At 44.3% G+C, this 12,776-nt stretch overlaps 1 long non-coding RNA gene across 1 annotated transcript; it reads right to left on the minus strand.

Moving 5' to 3' along the window:
- Nucleotides 1–156: 156 nt before the first annotated feature.
- LOC310706921 lies at nt 157–8,997 on the minus strand. Its single transcript, XR_014526247.1, has 2 exons — nt 7,233–8,997; nt 157–1,757 (listed from the first exon to the last, which is right to left on the minus strand). It is a non-coding gene; the product is annotated as an uncharacterized lncRNA (long non-coding RNA).
- Nucleotides 8,998–12,776: the final 3,779 nt, after the last annotated feature.

Consider the following 12,776-nt stretch of genomic DNA (forward strand, 5'->3'; position numbering starts at 1 on the left):
TTATTATTATTATTATTATTATTATTATGCATAGTGCACAGGTTTCTTCATTATTTCATAACTGCAAGTATGGTTCCTGGTGGGTGTGGGTGTTTATATATATTTTTCTTTTCCCCCCGCTTTATACATTTTTATTAATTTTAAATTAATTTTCCATTGATTATACATATATACAGTCTAGATTACATAAATTGAATATAACATAGCTGTTACAAGAATCATATATATAGTACACAGTTGTTTTAGGCTCCGCAGAGCCTCGGACTTCCCTTCACTTCATTGGTAAGTATCAGATAATGTCTGAAGTTACGTGTTTTATCTCCTTTACATATTTGCCAAACACTGTTAGAGTTATTCTAACCCTGCCAGAGTCATCAAAGTTCTATACTTGTCTCTTATATATGTCAGATATTTATTCCAATTTTCATGAAACTTCTGGTCATCCTGGTCTCTTAGTCTTCCTGTTATTCTAGCTAGTTCAGCATAATTTATCATCTTGATCTGCCAGTCATTTATAGTATGTATTAATTCCGTTTTCCAGCTTTGGGCTAACATAGTTCTAGCGGCCGTTGTGGCATATAGAAACAGATTTTTGTCCTCTTTTTTGATTTCCTTGCCAACTATTCCTAGCAGGAAAGCTTCAGGCTTTTTGGGGAAAGTATATTTAATTTTTTTTTTAAGTTTGTTGTAAATCAGTTCCCAAAAGCCTTTTACTTTCCTGCATGTCCACCACATATGATAGAACTCACCATCCCCCTCTCCACATTTCCAGCATTTCTTAATCTTCAGTTTGTAAATCTTAGCCAATTTCACTGGTGTGAGATACCACCTATAAATCATCTTCCAGAGATTTTCCCTTAGTGCCGTACATGCTGTGAATTTCATATTTACATTCCACAATTCTTGCCACTTTACAAAGTCAATGTTGTAACCAATATCCATGGCCCATTTTATCATGGCCTCCTTCACCTCTTCGTCTTTTGTATACCAATCCAGTAAGAGGTCATACATCCTAGATAATGTTTTGTTTTTACCTTCTATGACTTCCACATTAAATTTAGATTTTTTATCTTCAAATCCCAGTTTCTTTTTATCATCTTTTAACAGATCATTCACTTGATGGTATTGCAGCCACCCCGTAAGTACATTCTTTACCTCCTCATAGGGCTTGAGTTTTATGCCCTGATCAGTTTTATTGATAAGTTCTTCATAGGTGGCTTTTTTCCCTTCCATGTTAGTTTTTTTGACAGTTAAGACATCTATTGGTGAGATCCACCATGGAGTTTTCTTTTCCAGCAGGTTCTTATTTCTTTCCCATACTTGAAATAATGGTCCTCTAATTATATGATTTAGAAAGCCTCTATGAACTTTCACCTTTTCGTACCACAGGTACGAGTGCCACCCGTATCTGTTATCAAAGCCCTCTAAATCCAAGATATCAGTATTCTCTAGCTTTATCCAGTCTTTCACCCACGTTAAACAAGCCGCTTCATAATATAAACTCAAATCTGGTAAAGAAAAACCCCCTCTTTCTTTTTTATCTACCAATATTTTCATTTTTATTCGTGATCTTTTCCCCTGCCAAATGAATCTTGCTAAGATCCTTTGCCAATCTTTACACTGTTTTAGTCCTTTCATTACTGGTATAGTTTGAAACAAAAATAACATTCTGGGCAGGACATTCATTTTAATAACCGAAATCCTCCCTAAGAAGGAAAGTTTCAATCTCTCCCAGATTTCTAAATCTTTCTTGACACCTGTGAGGGATTGATTAGCTGCTTGTGCGTAAAAACGTGCTCCCTCAGAGTTTGTGCAACCCCACAAACCTCCGTGTGTGACGGAGCTCCTCAGACATGTCTGCTCTAGTCACTAGTAGAGTCCGACAGTGGCTGTCTGCGGAAGCGTTTCCAGCAAAGGAGCTCCTTAACGGAAACGCGTCTCCTGGACTCACGGCGTGACAGTTTCCGGCGAGGTGTGGGTCTCCCTATGGGAGACTCAGATACCTCCCCACTGTTCTCGCTGGAAGCTTCCCTGAGCCCTCCCTCCTGCTCGCATTCCCTCAGAGACCCACTCCTCCCCCTGCTGGTCCCTGCTTCAGCTGTTGAGTCTCTTTCTTCCTCCCTGAGTCCCTCCACCACCTGATGCTCCGATGGCAGTTCCCTGACATCCACCTCCCCTCCAGGGCCCCCCTCACCCCTCCCATTTCCTCTCCCCTGGGAGGTGAAGGGCTAAAACCCCGAAACGAATCTTCCTCATCTTCCGACGTCTCGAACAATTCCCTCCATCGATCGTCGTCCTGGCTCGCTGAATCCTCTTCCTCTTCAGAATCTGGGAACCCCTCCAACTCCTCTTCCTCGTCGGTGGTGGCAAAGTATTCCCTTCGGAACCTCGCTACAGGCTGAGGTTTACGTGGGAACCTCTGATGAAAAGTCTCTATTAAAACTTCGTCATTGACATCCTCTGCCCTAACCCAGGTGTTTTCCGACTCCGGTTCCCCTTCCCACATTACCAAATACTCTACTTGATCTCCCTTCCACCTGGAATCGAGGATCTCCGCTACATGGTAGCTGTGTTCCTTCTCCTCCATTGCTGGTCCCCTAGTGACCCTCCCTTCACTGTCTCCTCTATACGGTGACAGCAACGACCTGTGAAAAACTGGGTGCAGCTTCATGTGGTTCGGTAACCGGAGCCTGAAAGCCACTGGATTGACCTGCTGCATGACTTCAAACGGACCCAGCCTTTTGGGTCTTAATTTCTTACAACCTCCTTTGAACGGCAACCCTTGGGTTGACAGCCACACCTGGTCCCCCACCCTGATGCTTTCACCTTCCCTTCGGTTTTTGTCTGCCTGCCTCTTATATTCCTCCTTAGCCCTGTTTAAGTTGAGTTGGAGCTGTCGATGGATCGCTTCCATTTCTTCAACGAACTGTTCTGCAGCTGGAACGCTCCAGTTCTCCCCCTCCCCCCCTGGGAAGGCTCTGGGATGGCATCCGTGATTAGCCAAAAAGGGGCTCATCCCCGTGGACACGTTCTCTGCATTGTTGTAGGCAAATTCTGCCAACGCCAGCTTCTCCACCCAATCATTCTCTCTGTCATTAACATAACACCTCAAATATTGTTGGAGAACCCCATTTGCTCTTTCCGCCTGCCCGTTGGTTTCTGGATGACGGGCCGTTGAAAAATTAACCTCTACATGCAGTAAGCTCATGAGCTTCCTCCAGAACCTGGAAGTAAATTGTTTCCCTCGGTCTGAAACCACCCTCAAGGGGGCGCCATGCAACCGAAACACATTCTCTACAAACAATTTGGCTGTTTCTTCTGCTGTGACCGCATGTGAGCAGGCTATAAAGTGGGCCATTTTAGTTAACAGGTCTACTACAACCATGATGGCTGTTTTCCCTCTAGACCTTGGCAGATCAGTCATGAAATCTATTGCCACTGCTTCCCACGGTCTTTCAGGTGTGGGCAGTGGTTCTAATAAACCAGCCGGCGCCCGCCTCTCCCCCTTGGCTCTTTGGCATTGTTCACACCCTCTCACATACTCCCGCACATCTTCCCTGACCTTGGGCCACCAAAATTCCCTGGTAACCAGCCACATGGTCTTGTGTTGCCCAAAATGCCCTGCTGTGGGGCTATCGTGCAGCTGCTTGAGTACCTTCTCCCTCAATTCCCCTTCAGGTATATATAACGCTCCCTTATAATACAATGCCCCGTTTCTCTCCTCAAAACCACCGGATTTGTCTTCCTCCCTCCTGAGATCCCTGAGTTTGTCCTGGGCGTATGCATCCTGCACCGTACCCTCTACCAATTCCCTTTGCCCCACCAAAGTCGCCCCACACACCCAGCGGTCCTCTGGAATGATATGGGTTTCTTCGGGTGCTCCCTCCCCCTCCAAATATTCAGGTTTGCGTGAGAGAGCGTCCGCCCTAACATTCTCTGGGCCTGGCACGTAACAAATCTCAAAGTTAAATTTGGAGAACTCCTGGGCCCATCTCAACTGCCTTTGGTTGAGCACTCGCGCAGTTCTCCAATACTCTAGATTTTTATGGTCCGTGCACACTTGCACCTTATGTTGTGCACCAACTAGCAGATGCCTCCATCTCCGGAACGCCTCATGAATAGCAAGAAGTTCTCGGTCGTACACCGTGTAGTTCCTCTCGGATTTGTTCAGCTTTCGCGAAAAGAAGGCACACGGTCGCCACTCTGACTCCTCCTTCCCCGGCTGCAGAAGAAGCACCGCCCCTATGGCTCTGTCAGATGCGTCTGTTTCAACCCTTAGCTTCTTTCGTAAATCCACATGCAGAAGTTGTTCTTCAGAGGCGAAGGCCCTTTTCAGCTCCTCAAACGCTCGCTCCGCCTCCGCCGTCCATACAAACTTCTTTTTACTGCTGAGACAGTCCGTGATGGGCGCCGTCAGATGGGCGAAGTTGCGGATGAACTTACGATAAAAGTTTCCAAACCCTAGGAACCTCTGCACATCCTTCTTGGTTTTGGGTGTTTTCCATTCCAGCACTGCCTGTACCTTGCCGGGATCCATGGCCAATCCCTTGTCTGACAGGCGGTACCCCAGGAATTCCACCTCCTTGGTATGGAACCGACACTTCTCCAGTTTGACCCACAGCCTGTTGGCTTGCAGTCTGCTCAACACTTCTCTGACGTCTCTCACATGTTGCTCCTCATTCTCCGAATACACCAACACATCATCTAGGAAAGCAACGCAATTCTTGTAGAGCAAAGGGCCCAGTACGTGGTTCATAAAAGATTGAAAACACGCTGAGCCTGCTTGTAATCCAAATGGCATAACGAGGTATTCAAATGCCCCCAAAGGGGTAAACATGGTGGTTTTCCATTCATCCCCTTTCCTTATGCGTATCAGGTTGTACGCCCCCCTTAGATCCAGCTTTGTAAAAATCTTTCCCTTCCTCACCCTGGTCAAAATATCATCAATTCTGGGCATAGGGAAAGCCACCGGTTCAGTCACTGCATTTAACCTCCTAAAATCGCATACAAGTCTCGGCTTGTCCGCGTTTTTTTTTGTCCACAAAGAACACTGGGCTACCCCCTGCTGCTTTGGACTCTCTGATGAAGCCTCTCTTCAGGTTCTTGTCAATAAACCCTCGCAACTCCTGCATTTCTCTGTCTGACATGGCATACAACTTGCCCACGGGAAGCTGTGCTCCAGGGAGTAAATTGATCTGGCAATCAAAGGGTCTATGAGGTGGTAGTTGGTCAGCTTCCTTCTCGCTGAACACGTCGCTGAGATCTGCATACTGTGGTGGTACCTTCACCTTCTCCATTACTTCAGTCCCTGCTAGGGTGGCTTGGGCCCCTGCTGAACCCTTTTCCCCTTTGCAGTGTTCTAAGCAATGTGCTGAACCAAAGGACACCACTCTTTGATGCCAGCCAACCAGCGGATCATGTAGAGCTAGCCAGCTCATTCCCAAAATAATGGGAGCGCCTCCCAGGGTGGCCACATTAAACGCTATCAGTTCTGTGTGCCTTGCCACCCTCATTATCATTGGGACAGTCTGCAAGCTGACTCCTCCTCCCAACAACTCCCTGCCATCAATCGTGGTCACCTGCAGGGGGTTGCTTAAAGGGATAGTCTGTATCTGGTGTTCAGCAGCAAACTCCTTGCTCATAAAATTGCAGGAGCTGCCTGAGTCCAATAGCGCCTTTATTTTTAGGGGGTGCCCATTTTGCAGCTCTAGCGACACTTCAATCACTAGAGCAGGTCGAGGAGCTTCTGGCACGGGCACTTTCACTGCTCTTTGGCCTGGCTGCAGTGCCCCGATTGTGGCAACCAGGCGTTGGCTTTTACCTGCTCCGTTCCCCCCTGTTCTCCCCCCTCAACAGCTCCCACCATCCCTTGCCATTCCTTCCTCTGGGGGCAGACTCTGGCAAAGTGGCCTGGCTGTTGGCAGAGATAGCATTTCCGGGGGCCCTTTCCCTCCTTCTTAGCCCCCTCGCTGTTTTTTGAAAATGCGCGCGCGCGCGCTGTTCCGATTTCCATCGGCTCTGCCGGCGGGAAAGCTGGCTCAGGAATGTCTGGAATGCGGAACTCCTTCCAACGTTCCCCTCTCCCTTCCCGCCTCTCCAAGGCTCTTGCCTCCTGCCGCGCTCCTATGGTCAGCGCAGATTTGGTCAGCTGATCCATAGACTCCGCCCTGGGGCTCCGTGACAGCTCGTCTTTCACCGCCGAAGAAAGACCTTCTTCAAATAGCATTTGAATGGGTGCCGCCGATAAATCCCAACTCAGTCTGTGAATCAGCATGGTAAACTCAGTCCAGTACTCACGGACAGATCGACTTCCCTGCTTACAAGCCATTAGCTGTCTGCGCACCGCCCCTTCCTCAATATCGCTGGAAAACATGATATCCATTGCACGAAAGAACTTCCTCGTGTCCTTTAGTATGTCATTGTGCGTTGCCATTAGGGGTCGAACCCAGTCTCTCGCCCCTTTCTCAAGATGCCTAATTACGAAAGCAACTCGCGATTCCTCATCAGGGAACTCATCGAACTGCACATTAATGGCATATTGCATCTCTGTCCTAAAGGCATGGTAATCCTTGGGGTCCCCCCCAAATTTTTGCACCAATCCTGGTACCTTTCTGGGGAATTGAGTGGCTCTCCCCTTCTTGTCTGCATCCTGAGCCCTTCTCTCCTCCAGCCTCGCCGTCTGCAGCGCCAGTTGGACCTCCAACGCTCGGTATCTATCTTCCAAGCTTGGACCAGCTCCAGCCCCCGCTCCTCCGGTTCCGGTTGGTTCGCTCATGATGCTTTCTCTTGCACAGGCAGCGTACAGAGACTGTCGGACTGCTGTGAGGGATTGATTAGCTGCTTGTGCGTAAAAACGTGCTCCCTCAGAGTTTGTGCGACCCCACAAACCTCCGTGTGTGACGGAGCTCCTCAGACATGTCTGCTCTAGTCACTAGTAGAGTCCGACAGTGGCTGTCTGCGGAAGCGTTTCCAGCAAAGGAGCTCCTTAACGGAAACGCGTCTCCTGGACTCACGGCGTGACAGTTTCCGGCGAGGTGTGGGTCTCCCTATGGGAGACTCAGATACCTCCCCACTGTTCTCGCTGGAAGCTTCCCTGAGCCCTCCCTCCTGCTCGCATTCCCTCAGAGACCCACTCCTCCCCCTGCTGGTCCCTGCTTCAGCTGTTGAGTCTCTTTCTTCCTCCCTGAGTCCCTCCACCACCTGATGCTCCGATGGCAGTTCCCTGACAACACCCTTCCAAGTAGCCTCATAATTATCTTTGTATAAGTTTATATTTTTTGCTGTGATCCACACTCCTAAATATTTTACCTTCTTAGCAACCGTAATTCCCGTCCTTTGTTCTAGCTCTACTATATCTTCCTTGGTTATATTTTTTGTTATCATTTTGGTCTTATTCCTGTTAAGCTTGAGACCTGCCACTTTTCCGAATTCTTCTAGTTTCTGTAAGGCTTCTTGTAGACTGTTCTTAGGATCTTCCAATGTTAATATCAGGTCATCTGCAAATGCTTTTATTTTGAATTCCTTACTTCCTACCTTAATTCCTTTAACCTCCGGTGTTGCCCTTAACCTTTTATTAAACACTTCCAACACTGTTATAAATAACAAAGGGGATAAGGGACAGCCTTGCCTAGTCCCTTTGGCAATATCAAAGGCCTCCGATATATTGTTGTTTATTATAAGTTTGGCATTTTGCTCTTGATAAATAGCCTCAATACCTTTTCTAAATCCTTCACCAATTCCCATCGTTTTTAAATTTTCCTTCATGAAACGCCAGGAGACGTTGTCAAATGCCTTCTCGGCATCAATAAAGATCAGCGCCGCCTGTTTGTCTATTCTACTATCCAAATATTCAATAATGTCTATCACATTACGTTGTCTTTCAATTGTCTCCCCGGGAGGAAACCCGTTTGGTCTTTATGGATTCTTTTATTTAAGACTTTTTTAAACCTTTCCGCCAGTACGTCTGCGAATAGTTTATAGTCGTTATTTAATAACGAGATAGGTCTACAATTTTTTACCTCTAAGCCATCTGTATCTTTTTTAGGGATTAAGGTGATATACGCTTCTTTCCAGGTGTTTGGAATTCTCCCTTCTTTTAATACATTATTCATGACTTCACATAGCACTGGGGAAAGTTGATCACTTAATATTTTATAATATTTAGCCGAGATACCATCTGGCCCCGGCGCTTTTCCTGTTCTCATTTTTTTTTATTACTTTCCTAATTTCTTCCTCTGTAATTGTCTGATTTAGATATTCTCTTTCTTCAGTCGTGATCTGTTGCAATTGGTATTTTTTCAAGTAATCTTCTATCTCATTATCTATCTCTTTTTCTCTTTTGTATAATTCCTTATAATATTTCTGAAATATCTTCTTTATCTCTTATGGGTCCTCCACTATCCTTTCTCCATCCCTTATCTTACATATCATGTTTTGTTTTTTCCTCTCTCTTACTTGCCACGCCAGGTATTTTCCTATCTTATTTGCTGATTCAAAGTTCTTTTGTTTCATCATTTTGATCCTCCAATCAATCTCCTGGTTCATTATCATAGAAAATTGAGCTTGTAGCATCCTTATGTTTTGTTTTATTATTTCATCTCCTGGTTTAATGGTTAATTGTCTTTCATTCTCCATGAGATGTAATAAGATTTCTTCTTTCCTTTTCTCTTTTTTTCTTTTTCGAGATGCTATTTTTCTGGATTAGGAAACCCTTCGTGACGGCCTTCCCAGCGTCCCACACCATTTCTAGAGATGTTTCTTTATTCAAATTCCACTTAAAATATTCCTCAATTGTCTCTTTTGCTTTATTTACTATCTTTTGATCATTGAATAGATTTTCATTCATTTTCCATCTTAATGTTCTAGTCTTTTCCTTTTACCTCCATATATACTGGATTGTGATCAGATAAGATTTGTGGGAGGATTTCAGTCTTAATTACTCTTTGCGTCAATTCCTTCGAAATCCAAATATGGTCTATTCTCCCCCAGCTTTGATTTGGGTTTGAAAAGAAAGTAAATTGTTTTATCGTGGGGTTTTTAAATCTCCAAGCATCAATTAGTCCCAAATTTTCCACTAATTCGAAGAAGGCTTTCGGTAATTTGCCCTCCCTCATTTCCTGTTTTCTTATTGATCTATCCAAGTTTGGGAGAACCACTCCATTAAAGTCCCCCATCAATATCAATTGTTGGTCCATCCTTTCTAACAATTTGTTACCTAGTTCAGAATAAAATGCTGATTTTTTGTCATTGGGTGCATATATCCCAACCACAATTATCTTTTCTCCTTGATGGGTGATCTGTACTACTATCATTCTCCCCTCTTCGTCTTTATGTATTAGTTTTGGATCAAGTTTTTCTTTTATATATAATACCACTCCTCTTTTCTTGACATTATCCGATGCTACAAAGTCCAACCCTAATTTCTTATTACTTAAAATTCTTTTATGTTTTCTTGTTAAATGAGTTTCTTGTAGACAAATTATGTCAAGGTACTTTTTAAGCAATACATGAGCAATTTGGTTTCTTTTATTTTTATTGTTGAGCCCGTTCACATTCCATGAGGTTATTTTTAGTCATTTTTAATGTACAATCAGTAAGTGGTCGAATCTAAGTTAGATCTACTGTTCCTTGTTATCTGTCTCTTCCTCTTCTTTTTCTTCGTCTAAGTTTTCCTCCCCTTCTCCCTCTCCACTTTCTTCACCTCCACCCCTCTCTTCCCCCATCTGCACCCCTTCTGGTTCCCACCCTCCCAACCTTCCCAGTTCCTTCTCATATCTTCTTGCAAATTTATCCAATTCCAGAGAGCTGGATAGTTTGAATCTTTTTTCCTTGAAATAGAATGAAATCCCTTCCAGGAACTCCCATCTATATTGGATCCTGTTCTTCTTCAGTTGGTTAGTTAGTTTTTTATAAACATCTCTCTTACGAAGAAATCTCGAAGGAATCTCTTTAAATATAATAATTGGCTTACCCTCAATACATAGCTTTTGATTATAGTTTAACTTTAGTATTTCATTTCTCATATCCAGAGAGTTAAACATAACCAGGACATCTCCTGGCAGTTTCTTCCCTCTGGCTTTGGCTGATTTTGTTTTCATCTGAAAAAAAATATGCAACTGAATATCCTATGTCTTCTTCCTTCATATCTAACCAAACTGCCAATTCTCTAACCAATTTAGATCGTTTATTTTCATTTGGTTCCTCAGGGATCCCCCTAAATTTCAGGTTTGATTGCTTCTGTCTCATTTGACTCATTGCCACACTATTCAGTAACACTTCCTGTATTTTATTTATCTCCTTCACCTCTGTCTTAATCCTGTCCATATCTTTCCTATTTTCTTTGGTATCTTTTTGAACCCTTTTCATTGAGTCTTCAACTACTTTGGATCTTAGAGATAAATCTTTTACTTTACCTGTTAGCTCTCCCACCACCCCTTCTAATCTCTTATTCAATGTGTTTAAATTCTTTCCTTATTTCAGCCATCAAATTATCATAGTCCTTAATTTCCTTCCCCTCTTTCCCATTTTCTTGTCTGGATGGTCTCCTTTCGGCAGGCGTTCCTGCCCCCTTTTTCATTTTGTATATCTATTAGTCTTAATTAACTTTAAAAAAGAAAAGAAAAGAAAAGAAAAGAAAGAAAAAGTTTTTTCCCACCCCTAGGGGTTGCTCAACTGTAATTTAGGAAATTTCTTTGTTTTCCCAATGTAGTACATTTCTGGCCCCACACAGTGGCGCTTTACTTGCATTCACCCTTTTAGTTCTTCAGTATGAAGTCTCTCTCCACTCACAACTAGGGGATCAGTTAGATGGATCGTTTACAGTCACAAAAAGCAAATGAAAGGGGAAGAAAGTTCTCGGGATTTAAATCCTAGAGAGTAAATAAAGTAGAGAACGTCAAGACACAAGGGGGAGAAAAGTAGATGGGAAACATCCAGCTCAATACTTTCCAGGAAGTAGGGATGAAGTACGAGGCGGGTTTCAAAGCCGGAGCATAAAAGATGGGGGGGAGTCAAAATTAAACCGAGAGATTGCCACGAAAAGGCAGCAGGATCTAGTGGGAACATAAAATCTTGCCAAGGTACTGTGTTTAAGTCTTCTTTTCTTTTCTTTCGACTTAGCCGTTTACTCCCCGTTTTCTGTAGTGATAGGTTAAATATTTAAGGTGCCAAGGTTATCTTCTCCTAGATGATTACAGCTGTGTGCCACTTTAAAAGAAAAACAGGAAATGGAGCACAATGGCGGCGAGAGGTTCCACTGTTTTCCAAAGTTCTCCTCTTACGGTTCACTTTCTCCTCCCAAACCTCTTGTCGTTTCCGCTCCTCTCAATAACAAACTCAGCTTTCAGTCAATTAAGCACCCCAAATAATAAAAAGAAACAGTTTCAGCTTGAACACATTAGGCGGGGGGAGGTATATATAAAATGCCATAACTCGGAACAAAGTCTCACTTAAATATCCTAAACTGGGTGAAAAATTACAGTCCCTTTTAGTCGCTGGCGTAGCGCGCTCCAACCAGGGCAGAGCAGAAATGTTTCTATCCGCTTTTCAAATATTCAACTGTTTTCAATCAGTCCATTGCCTCAGATTTTTACACTTTGTATCTGAGGTCTCTCCGCAACGCCCACTCGGCAGTTACAGTCTTACTCCCTCTCCTCTCCCAGTCTTCCGTTACACGCCAATTACTCTTACCGCTAAAGCAAATTCCTTCTTCTTTCATATCATAGTATCTTTGTTCCGCTGGTTTCTTTAACTTAAATTCAGTCTGTTATTGTTTTAGTTATGACCCAGCTTCTTAATTGTTGTTGGAGGCTTGCCGCTTTCACTCGGAGCCTGAGGCTTCACAACACGGGGTCTGTTGCTTCCCTTTCATGCTGCAGCTCCAATCCTGTTCTCAAACTTGATTTAAAATGTCCGAAAAACAGGGGAGCATCGGCAGCACCGCCAGGTACCTGTCCCCCAAGATAATCCTCTTGGGGTTTCGAGGTCCACGGAGCCTTCGTGACACCTCTAGACCCCCGCGTTGTTCGAGACCCCCTCCGAAGGGCAGCCTCGCGCTCCTTTCCTGTGGCTGCGGTTCACCGGAAGTCTGGGTGTGGGTGTTTATAGGTGTGTGGGTGTATATACTGTGTTGACCCGAATATAAGCCACACCCAAGTATAAGCCACACCTTTAAAATTCGGGGGGGGGGGAGAGAAAAATACAATACTCAAATATAAACTGCTCCCTTAAAATTCCACAGGCACTCACACTCATTCCGTTTTACCGTATGTCTGTTTCAGCAATCATACCGTAAAAGCCCATTTTTGTAAGCTTGCGAATTTAAGCTGTACGTTAACTTTTCACGGTCAGGATTTGGAAGAAAAGTGAGGCTTATATTCAGGCCAATTCAGTAGATCGATTGTAAGGTGTCATCACTCTGTTTTCATTGGTTGTTATCCAAGGTTCTAATGGTAGGGGTGGGGTGAAGTTGCTCTGAGAAAACAGTGTGACGGTGGGGGCAAGAGAGAGGCAAGCGAGAACAGGTTAATATGGCAATTTTAGTCTGCTGGTAATGGGTGGAAGGGAAAGAGAAGGAACTGGAGAAGAGAATAGTGGAACTGGCTGGGAGTCAAGGGGAAGAGAAAGCTGGAGAGGAGGCGGAATTAAGAAGGGGTCAAGTAGATCTGGAAGGTGGTGTTTCTAGCACTGAGGAGAATAAAGATGAGGCATTGGGAGGAAAGATGAGGAATATAGGTTGGAGGAAGGTTCTCGGGAGCAATTGTGCTTGTGGTAAATGG

The sequence above is a fragment of the Podarcis liolepis genome (assembly GCF_965112155.1).
Source record: "Podarcis liolepis genome assembly, chromosome: 5".
NCBI classification, from domain to species: domain Eukaryota; kingdom Metazoa; phylum Chordata; class Lepidosauria; order Squamata; family Lacertidae; genus Podarcis; species Podarcis liolepis.